This window comes from Lissotriton helveticus, chromosome 8, assembly GCF_964261635.1.
Source record: "Lissotriton helveticus chromosome 8, aLisHel1.1, whole genome shotgun sequence".
Taxonomy (NCBI): Eukaryota; Metazoa; Chordata; class Amphibia; order Caudata; family Salamandridae; genus Lissotriton; species Lissotriton helveticus.
The window spans coordinates 1,061,038,811-1,061,050,336 of NC_136069.1; the positions used below are offsets into that span (position 1 = coordinate 1,061,038,811).

At 45.2% G+C, this 11,526-nt stretch overlaps 1 protein-coding gene across 27 annotated transcripts in view; it reads right to left on the minus strand.

The window, feature by feature from the left end:
• The window catches only part of MBNL2 (muscleblind like splicing regulator 2), a 564,932-nt gene extending 553,902 nt beyond the window's left edge, over positions 1-11,030 (minus strand). For 17 of the 27 annotated variants that reach the window (XM_078657944.1, XM_078657951.1, XM_078657948.1 and 14 more), the window contains exon 1: positions 10,877-11,030. The gene's annotated coding sequence lies outside the window, so the exon portion shown is untranslated. The remainder of the gene's footprint in view (positions 1-10,876) is intronic. The other 10 variants (XM_078657946.1, XM_078657953.1, XM_078657950.1 and 7 more) reach the window with 3 other exon arrangements.
• Between the last annotated feature and the right edge of the window lie 496 nt (positions 11,031-11,526).

Sequence of the window (11,526 nt, forward strand, 5' to 3'; positions counted from 1 at the left end):
AGGAATGACTGAACTATCAGAATGACCCCCTAACTGTTCAATGTTTTACACAGTACTGAATAGTGATCTGTATCTGATCAGAGCTCTCACTTTTGACAGGTAAACAAAACAGAGGCACTGGGAAATAAGTTATAGATTTCACTGCGTCATTTCTATGACCTTTTCTTACGTCAGAACACCCCCCTGCATACATTATACCTGGCGCAGGTATAATGTAGCGCAGGGGTTTACAAAGTGACGCATCTACCTAGATGCGCCCATTTGTAAATATGGTCTAACAAGGTACATTTTTTACGCGGCTGGTGCGTCACAAAAAGTGACGCACCGGCGGCGTAAATGTGGCGCACCGCTCATAAATGAGGCCCTTAATATGTTCCTAGTCTACCAGACTATCCCTTTCTCTCTGCCGGCCCAGCGCTTGGATGTCCTCACAACTCATCTTGCATGATTTGAATCTGAATTAAGGTAAGTTTACAACAGAATGGACTTTGATGTATATATACATACTTTAATTATAACGGATTCCTAACATTACGCATAAATAAATACAATGTCACACCCTTCCATCATGGACTTGTGGGCTTTGCTATTAAAGGCACATAACTTCACCTAACGATAGCCTGTTGGCCAGGAGCGGCAAACGTGCTGCCATATCCTAGCAAACTATTCAGCTGAGCTAAAAGTACTGCCTGGGCATGAAGCATAGGTCTCAGACGTTTCACCACAGCCCTGTCACCCCGATGCGATTCTTAGAGCGGATACAACTATTGCCATGACTGCATCTGCTTCACGGTGAACTCTCAGCTCTGCAGCGAGCAAAAACAATATTCCCAGAAGAGAATACGGAAAACGCCTCGCCTGTGTTTCATCATGGGGCGCGGAGGCATTTCAAAGCAGCACTGCCTCTTACATCTAAATTGTGCCTCAAGCTTGTGGGTGATCTGGTAGCAGAAGTGTGTGAATATATGTTCTTGCAAAGCGCACATGTAACAAGGTGCTTGGCGGAAGAATATCCTCACGGCAGAGGGGTAAAAAGGTAAACATTTTAAGCTGCAATGATTTCCTGACCTATTTGTGATTAAAGTTAAAGAAATGTGTGAAACTAATTTTACAATTTGCCTGTGAGCTATGCAATCTAATATCAACAACTTATCTCCAAAGACCGCATCCCACAATTCCCAGTCCAATGTCTAGCTGCTATTGCAGGTAGTTGCCTAGGCCCGACAGTTTTACAGGGGTGCTGAAGAGAGTGTGCCTACAAAACTGGAGGCTGGAGGAAGCAGCAGAATTAATCGGCAACATTTTTTTATTTATAGAATGTTAACTGTTAAACGAGTAGTTCAAATTAGAATCCTCATGAAATACTACCTGAAGATCCGGATAGTTTATACATCTTTCTTTAAGTGTGGACTAGGCTTCTTCCTATCAGGACTATCAAAAGCATACAAGAGTCTAACTCTGCCACTGGCAGCAATGTAAAATGTAGCGTTTATAAAGGCAAACCTATTTCGCAGACACTGTCCTTTGCAAAATACATTGAGAAAATAATTCAACCTTCATTTAAATTCTGAAAATAAAATTCTTCTTAGTCGCCTTAAAATGGTGCACATGAAAACAAGGGCTGAATGATGAAAGAAAATGCAAAGATTTAAGAAGTGTCCACATTTGCAATGTTTCATGCATAGAAGAAAGAAAAGACGCAAAAATGTTCTGTGGCTCATACTCAGGGTCCTTCACAAAAGAAATATATAGAACACCGAGTATAAAAAAGAAATCCATATCATAAATATATCATGTGTAAGCAGATCACGAATTGAGCATTGAAGGTCTCTTCAAGATGAAAGCAAAGCAGCCTCAGATCTCCACCTCTTAAAGCTCATACTCAACACACAGGCACTTTTGACTGTGCCAAGGTCAAATCGTAGCTATCTGCCTCTAGAAGAGGTTCTCTAAAATCTATATGATCAATTGGATGTACCTTTTAATGTACAAAAAAATAAAAATCTTAACATGCATGGAAGAAACAGATGAGGAATTATGTCTTTCAGATGTGTACTGTAATGCAGCATTGTGATCCACGCCAAGATGTATCATAGAACCCTGTAGTAATTCAAGAGAATGAATGACCTACAAAAAAAATTGCAGAGGGTGGATGGAGTCGGTTTCCAGGAGGGCTTTTGAAAGGACGGTGGGAGAGTACCAAACAACAGACCGGGTTTACCATATGGGCCTTTCAGGAATATCACATCATGGGGGCGGGGGGGATTACCCTACAGGTAGCACCCTGCCTATCAGAAAATACCTAACATGTCTATGGGCCAGTGCACCCTGGATACTACTGCTAGAAACACAAGCCAACAGAAGTCACTATTTTAACTTGCACATTCACCTTGGTTCTAAGAAACTCAAGCAAACTAATGCGCAAGGAGAAGTGATTTAGTGGATATATACTAGATTATGATATGCCACCCTGTCGGTGATCAGCCCTAGCACCAAATATTCTGCCACCTACGCTGCACCAACAGCAAATGTACCACAGGAGTAGCAGGTGGCAAAATGATGGCAACAACTGTGCTCATAAGCAAAGAAACAAACAAAAGAAGCCAACAACAAAATGGAGAGAGAGCAGGGGGAAAAAATATGAAGATTTTAAAATGCAGTAGAATGGGGAAAGATGCAATAAGGGAAAGAGAGACAAACATTGCTGCAGGCAAACACCAGTGTCCAGAATGTGGCAGTATCAGTCCTGCGGCAAAAGTACACAAATATTAGATTGTGGGAGTACAGGAGAGAGCAGATTGTGCCCCTCCCCCTCCTTAGCAGTGTTTTCCAGGCCAAGTTAGTTTGTGTATCTATGCCCAGTTTTCTTCACATACAAATACACTGAGACCCTGGGAATGTAGTCACCCATAATATTAATTTCTGTATAATGAAAAAAAATGAAAAAACACACACATACACACTCTCCCTCTCTAAAATGACAGAAGAGAAAAAATGCTGTAAAATATTTTGGGAAGCAACAGATATATCAAGGAAATGGAGAAACACTTTGCTTGTCTGCGAGAGACATTTTTAAGTAACAACAAACTAGCACATTTAGAAGAAGGGTCAGAATTATTGTGCAGGCAATCCATAAACACAGTTGAGAAGTCCGACTTAAAAGTCAATTTTATGCTCAATAAGCCCTTCACAAAACCAATGCAAGCAACTATGTTCAGTTTTTTAAGATAAAAATAGCAAGATAGCAATAGAGAGACGTGCCAGTGTAATGTGCTATTTATTTCCACTAGAGCGCGGGGAGGATCCATAATACATCAAAGTGGGTCACAATGCCCGTCGCTCAAAAATGATAATAAATGGCATATTATACTCATGAACTCATGAACATATGGTATATGCCATTGCATTGGTCGTGTGCACTTCTTTCAAAAAATTGTATTTAACCAAAGCTATGATACAATGCCATGTAATTTGGGCAGTACAATGAAATCACATAAAAGAAGCCACTTGCCCATTAGGAGAGTTGTTTCCTTGTGTAAAGTATTTGTAACTAGTAATCTGCGAGGCAATGAACCATGGTATTCTTTTGACAGTTTCTCGTGATAATACACTTAAAATTTGATCTTTGCACGGAAGAAACATTTGAATATCCATTTTAAGTACAGTCGCTCTATATATTGTTTTATCCCACATGTTACACAAACACACCCGCTCTCCCGTGGCTAACACAAGGCACCAGGTAAAATTGATTAAAAGACCCATGGAGAGTTTGTCAAACGTCAGGTCGTTCCTAGATGCACGAAGTCTTACATACTTTAACAAATTCGTCATGGTGTAGGATAAGACTAGCAAGGACATCCAGCTCAGAAACTAAACCAATGTGGACTTTGGTTAGAAAGTTGTACTGTGTCAGGACACATGCATGATGGAACATATGTCTACAACAGCAGCAGTTTATAGAATGGAAAGACACCAGATATATATTTGATATAGCAAGCTATTACAAAACCAGGAGTAAAATGGCTTAAGAGCAGTGTAAACTTAAGCATTCCCAGTCAGTCATAAAAAAATGCTTAACAGGTTAGGAAATTTAAATGTTACATAACTTTGCAGAAGTATGCTGCTAAGGAGTGTGAATTTGGGATTTGGATCATTGTCTGAAAAAGTGTTGTCTTTGCATTACAGGAGAACCACAACTAACCTCAATCCTGTGTGCATAACACAAGTTATTTTTATCTTCAATTAAACATTTCACAATTCAGTATAAAGAGAAGCCAAAACAGATGTGGTCTTTAGGGCTCTGATGACAAAGCTATGGAAAGGAGTAATAATGGTAATAATAAACAGCACTCGCTAGCATTTTACTGCACTTGCTTCAACTTCGCCTTTCTAAACCACTGTAAATAAATGGCAGTAATAGACATCATTTAGCAAAAATTGAAGAATGAACGGCCAAGCTAACCCTTTCAATTCTCGAACCAGGTTCAATTAGACACTCCACTCACCAGCAAGTTCTTAATTTACTGCTAAACCTTGCTGGCATATTTAGCACTTCAGCAGCACTCAGAGTAGTTGTACAACATTCAGACATAAAACGAGCACTTTGACTTGCAACGACGTGTTTTGATTGGTAAAGTTTCAGAAATAGTAGCCAGTATTATTCAAACTGAATTTCGGGAAGTTGCTACCTTTACTTTACAATGTTTTAATAAGCAAAATCTTATAATATTTACCTTTTTAAGTGGGAAGTAAAAAAATAGATTGTTAATCCACCAAATTATTTCTTGTTACTTAGTACAAGGAATATGCTTATTCCTGTTAGGCATCTCCAGAATTTAGCACACAGAAGTCAGTGGAACAGTGTGCATGTCTTTAATAAAACCTGATAACGTAACGTGTCAGAGTAAGTGGTCAAAAAAATTACATTTAGCCAGAATCGTTAGCATTAGGCAAAATGTGGCAGACTGGAAATACAAATAAAAAATGTTTTTTGTTTTATTTTAAGTTGATTTGAGAAGAAGTTTTAATTTTTGGGCAATGAAGGAAAATCAAGACTAGATAGAGCTAACAGCATTGCAAACATACATCTTTCACTGGTCAACACAAACAAAGGGTGGCTAAGTTATTGCAATGTTTTCGTTAATCGCCATCTGGAACCTACTATGCCAAAGATTACCTTAAATCACAGGCGAATTAGGAGTTCTTGAATACAATGCCACTTGTGGTTAACATGAACGTAACTGTTACTCAAAATATATGTAGCTGAAAAAGGAACACGTTCAGATAGGGGGGTCGTACAAGAAGAACAGATAAAGCAGATGCCTTTATATTATTTCTCCAATTAAGTTCTAGATCCCAAAAGCTTTGTTGCCAATCATTTACAACAATAGGATGTACCAGGGGGTTTTATTGGGGGGGGGGGGGGGGGGGGGAGATAAAAAGCAAACTGCAGTGGTGTACCAAATTAATTTTAACTATTGGCCTTGCGAAATAATGTGCCGTTACATTGCCTTTTCATTTGAGCACGAATACTCATGCTTTCCATAAACAAGAATGTCATGATTTGTGCAGGATTTCGCTTTTGCCCAAAAGTTAAACGTTTATTAGAAAAGGGTCGGTTCGCATTGTGAGACTTCTTTGAAGGCAATGCCAGGGAACGAGGTGGTGTGTGAATCTTGAGACTCACACTAACGGAGTGAGTTACAGTAGAAATACAATTGATAACAGGCAATAAGGTTTAAAAAGGAAAACATACGGGGGGAATCTCAATTCTTCACTAGCTTCATTTAAGAGAAGGAAGTTTTAATACAGTGAAGGCAAAAATTAAGCTATTTTAGAGTTACAAAAATGGGACTCGCGCCCAAATTTGTTGGCATGTATTCAACAACCTATAACAAGCATTTACAATGCAACAGGTCTCACATTACTGATAGTTTGAGGTATTGGCGTTGCAAATAATAATGCAACGCCAATAGATCACTTTTAGTAATGCGAGACCTAGAGCATTGCAAATGCTTGCACAGTGAGCAAGGAACCAGCACTGCATGTCTCGGTGCAGTACCGCAAGCTGCTTCCAGAGGTCCCTACTGAGCAAGGCACTAGCACTGCATGTCTCAGTGCAGTCCCGCAAGCTGCTCCTAGAGGTCCCTAAAGAGCAAGGAACCAGTACTGCATGTCTAGGTGCAGTACCGCAAGCTGCTCCTAGAGGTCCCTAGTGAGCAAGGCACTAGCACTGCATGTCTAGGTGCAGTACCGCAAGCTGTTCCCAGAGGTCCCTAGTGAGGAAGGCACCAACACTGCATGTCTACGAAGTTGGAGGTACTGGCATTATAAATGGTAATATTTTTTACCTGGCCATGTTGCAGGGTGCAGTACCATGTGGCCAAAAGGGGACCTCTTTTGGTCACATATGGTACTGCACCCTGCAGAAGATATGATAATTCCATCCTACCATAATGCATTGCATGCAAGACAGTACTACGAGTACATTCAAATAGCTATGTCCATGTATACAATTAGTAGCTTTGAAATGTAACAAAATAATTATTATATTAAGGTTGTACTCTGTATGCAGTTGATGAAGGGAAATTTATAGACGTCTCATCGACGACACCCTCACCACCGCCGAGCACCTTCACTTCCAGATACACACCGACCCCAAGACCACCCTCAGAGGTACTCGCCTCTACATACCCCCGGGACCACGCACTCAATTCAGCGAAGCCATCGCAGACTTCATCAGCCCGCACGCCCTCACCTCCTCAGACTACATCCTCCTAGGGGACCTCAACTTCCACCTTGAGAACATCAATGACAGCAACACCGCCGCCCTGCTGGACAACCTTGGTCTCAAGCAACTGGTGAACACCCCCACCCACTACGCCGGCCACACGCTTGACCCCGTCTTCTCCTCCAGCAAGCACATCTCCTACAGCCACTCCACCGGACTACACTGGACTGATCACAGCTGCGTCCACTTCAACTTCAGGAGAACCACGACTCACCACCACCCGCAACAGGTTCCCCGCAGAAGCTGGAGCAAGATCACCGCCGACCAGCTCACCACCTGCCTCAGCCAGAACCCTCCGGCCAACACAACAGACCCCAACGAAGCAGCCTGCAACCTCACACAGTGGCTCACCAACTGCGCCGACGACCTCGCTCCACTGAAGAACCCTCCTGGCAGCAAGAAAGCCTCGTGGTTCACCAACGAACTCAAAACCTCCAAGAAAAACTGCCGCAACCTCGAGAAAGCCTGGCGCCACGACCAAACAACAGAAAACATGACAGCCCTTAAGAACGCCACCCGCAAACACCACCAGCTGATCCGCACCACCAAAAGGACTACTTTCAAAGAACGTCTGGACAACAACACCCACAACAGCAGGGAACTCTTCAGCATCGTTAAAGAGCTCTCCAACCCCAGCGACGGCAACAACGACATCACACCCTCACAAGACCTCTGCGACTCACTCGCCTCGTTCTTCCACCGGTAGATCGCCGATATACACAACAGCTTTGGAGCACAGACCACGCACCCAAACACCGAACCGGCGCCCCCCCACCACCACCCTCTGCAACAGGACCCCGGTCAGCACCAAAGACACCACCCACACGATGAACACCATCCACTCCGGATCCCCAACCGACCCCTGCCCTCACCACGTCTTCAACAAGGCCGACTCCATCATCACACCCCAACTCCGGGACATCATCAACACCGCCACCTTCCCGGAAAGCTGGAAACACGCCGAGCTCAGCGCTCTCCTGAAGAAACCCACCGCGGACCCCCCAGATCTCAAGAACCTCCGCCCCATCTCGCTCCTCCCTTTCCCTGCCAAAGTCATCGAGAAGACCGTCAACAAACAACTCGCCACCTTCCTCAAGACGAACGGATCCCTCGACCCCTCACAGTCCGGTTTCCGAGCTAACCACAGCACCGAGACCGCCCTCATCGCAGCCACCGACGACATCAGATCCCTGCTGGACAACGGGGAAACAGCTGCCCTCATCCTCCTGTATCTCTCAGCAGCATTCGACACAGTATGCCACCGCACACTTATACAGCGCCTCAGCAACACCGGAATCCAAGGGAAGGCACTGGAGTGGATCATCTCGTTCCTCGCCGGAAGAACCCAGAGAGTCCGCCTCCCCCCGTTCCGATCCGCAGCCACCGAAGTCAACTGCGGCGTACCTCAAGGATCCTCGCTCAGCCCCACCCTCTTCAACGTCTACATGAGTCCCCTCGCAGCCAACCAGCTGATCCTCTCCCTCACCAACGACCCTGCCACCGCCAGAGCCAGCCTCCAGGAAGGAATGAAAGACGTCGCAGAGTGGATGAAGACCAGCCGCCTGAAACTGAACTCAGACAAGACGGAAGTCCTCATCCTGGGACCATCCCCCTCCGCCTGGGACGACTCCTGGTGGCCCCCTGCCCTGGGCACCGCACCCAAGCCAACGGACCATACACGCAACCTGGGCTTCATCCTGGACTCCTCCCTCACGATGATCAAACAAGTCAACGCCGTCTTGTCATCCTGTTTCAACACCCTGCGAATGCTCCGAAAGATCTTCCGGTGGATCCCCACCGAAACCAGGAAGACGGTCACCCAGGCCCTCGTCACCAGCCGACTGGACTACGGAAACACCCACTACGCGGGAACCACAGCCAAACTCCAGAAAAGACTCCAGCGCATACAAAACGCTTCTGCACAACTCATCCTGGACATCCCCCGCCACGACCACATCTCTGTTCATCTGAGAGACCTGCACTGGCTCCCCGACAGCAAGAGGATCACGTTCAGACTCCTCACCCACGCACACAAGGCTCTCCACGACTTGGGACCCAAGTACCTCAACAACCACCTCACATTTTACACACCCACCCGCCAGCTTCGCTCGACCAGCCTCGCCTTTGCCACCGTCCCACGTACTCGCAGAGCCACCGCCGGAGGAAGATCCTTCTCCTACCTGGCGGCCAAGACATGGAACTCCCTCCCCATCCACCTACGGCTGACCCAGGACCATCTCTCCTTCAGGAAACAACTCAAGACCCCCCCCCCCCCCCTCCTCCCAGCGCCTTGGGACCTTAGCGGATGAGTAGCGGGCTTTATAAATTTGCCTGATTGATTGATTGATATAAATGTGAGATGTTCTAGGGAGTGAAGTAACCACTGAAAGCCTAGCTTAGTACCAAGTGTGTGTCCTGCCTTGAGGCTGTAATTAAAACCTAAGGAGTAACAACACATGTAACAGAGGATGTCCTCATGGGAGGTTACAAGAAGAGACAAGGCGGTACTAAGGAGGGACTACTAAACCTATTGACCAATGAAAAGCCACCATTTGCAGAGGACAGAACCAATTAAAAAGATGGGTGGAAAGTGGGCAAAGCTTTAATCCAATATCCTGAATACAGGATGTCTCGAAGAGACAGCGCAAACGCTGCCTAGGCAAGACCTTAAAAAAAAGTGTAATCTAATGGACCAATACAGTCACAAATGAGGTAGTATAATCATGGCACATCACTCTGATACTACTGGAGCCAAACAGTTTAAATAATAATTACTGTTTACAGTGGTCTCTACAAACTGAATAGTCTATGGGTTGTCAGCCAATTAATAGGATATTTATTCTTTGTCCGCTTTCCTGTGATTCGAACCTGTGACCATCAGTCTATGTCGAGACCTCTTTCATTGGTGAATCTGTCCGGAGTGGTATGACCAAGATGAAAAGTGGAAAAGGAGTAAGTACCCTGGTGATTACAACTTTGTTCTCTTTCTCATCTTTATCAGTCTCGATGGCATTGCAGCATTTATAAGCACCAGGACGTCAACATTCTTTTAAATCACTTATTTGTTTGCTGAATATATCTTTGAAGTTTGGAAAGGCATCCTGCTATTTGAAACCTTCCCTCCAAAAGACAAGCCACATGTTGAATGTCTACACCTATCCAACACCAAGCGACGGGAAATGGCTTCACTCGAGGATTAAAGAGGTGATCGCCGTCTGAAACCAGGGGCTCGATGTGCCAGAGCCCCCACCCTGCCAAGAAAAGCACAACGGTTTACAGTCGCGAAGCAGAAAAAAAAAATTGGACAGCCGGAAGGAGGGGGAGGAAATATGGCATTGCAATCACGCCTCTGCAATGTGACTGGGCTGAAAGTGCACATGTAAATGCGTCTTTTTAAGCAACATGTTTTTTTTGTCGAGGGGAGGAGCAGACCGAATGGCCCGCTTAGTTTTATGTGCAAAGTGCACAGCAGAAGACGGCGAGACCGCAGCTAAATTATGTGCAGTTAAAAAAAAGGAAAAGCATGACTCACACACACTGTCTGACAGACCTGAGCGAAAATATGGCGTGCGCTGGAAGCGAAGCTTGCTGCTTCCAAGTTTTCGGGAGTAAATAATCTCTCCGGTGAGGTGCAAGTTCAGCCTAGCCGAGGTCCTAAGTGTTTGCAAAAAAATAAAAATGTACAGGGTGAATCTTCGCCTACTTTGCTTTAGCAGACACCTGGGGTCAGAAAAAAAACTGGGGCGACAGAGCCCCCCCCCCCCCCCCCGCGTCTGCAGACTGCTGTAGCTCCGCACTGGAGGGGGCACCACACGCGCCTCATGTCAAACGAATGTTGCAGCTGATGCAACAAACATAAACATGCACCGCAATACAGTCCGCCGTACACCAGCACCGAGTGATTGCACGGCTGATTTTTTTTTATATTTAGCAGTCTGATTTTCCATCTGCGGGCGTGCAACGTGGGCTGTGCCAGCTCGGAGGCCACTAGGCTGGCTGCTGCCAAGTCCACAGCGCCCCGCCTCTCAACAGCGGGGAGCACGGACGAAAAGAGGGGTGCAATAAAACTATTAGCGAAAGCCTTACCTTTCAGCCGGGAAGCGAGGCAGGAGAGCCACCTAGCCAGTGCCTGCTGCAGCGGGAGGAGGGGGAAGGGAGGCGCAGCTGCCGCTGTGTCAGTGACCCAGGCGCAGAAGGAGAGGGAGGTGGCAGGCTGCAGGAGGAAGACTGGGCTGGGCACTCCTGCAAGAAAAGAAGCCCGACCATCCATAGAAAGAAGGCCTAGGACAGTCAAGAAAATAAAAGGAGGGAGACAGGCTAAAATGTGAATGTTCATAAGGTAAACCTCTTAATACCAATTCTAGCTATGGAGTGAAGAATTTTCAATTCTATTAACAAGGTAGCGAGGATTATGCTTTGATTTACTTTACTGCAAATTCATAGAAGTCAGTCAAAACAGCGTGTAACATAAAATCACGTCCTATGACAATATACTACACGTCATAGTTCAATTCACTAATCACCATGGCCCCAATCAAATGGGACACACGTCATCTTGCATACATGCCAACATTTTGAACCTGTACTGTACATACATGTCAACATTTTAAAAGAACAAAGTATGAGATTAAAAAAAAAAGAATTGAGAGAATGTATTTCAACGCATTGACGTCTCGTCAAGGTACAAGTCCTAAAAAAAGGGGGGAGAATAAGTTACACAGTATATAAATGGCTTC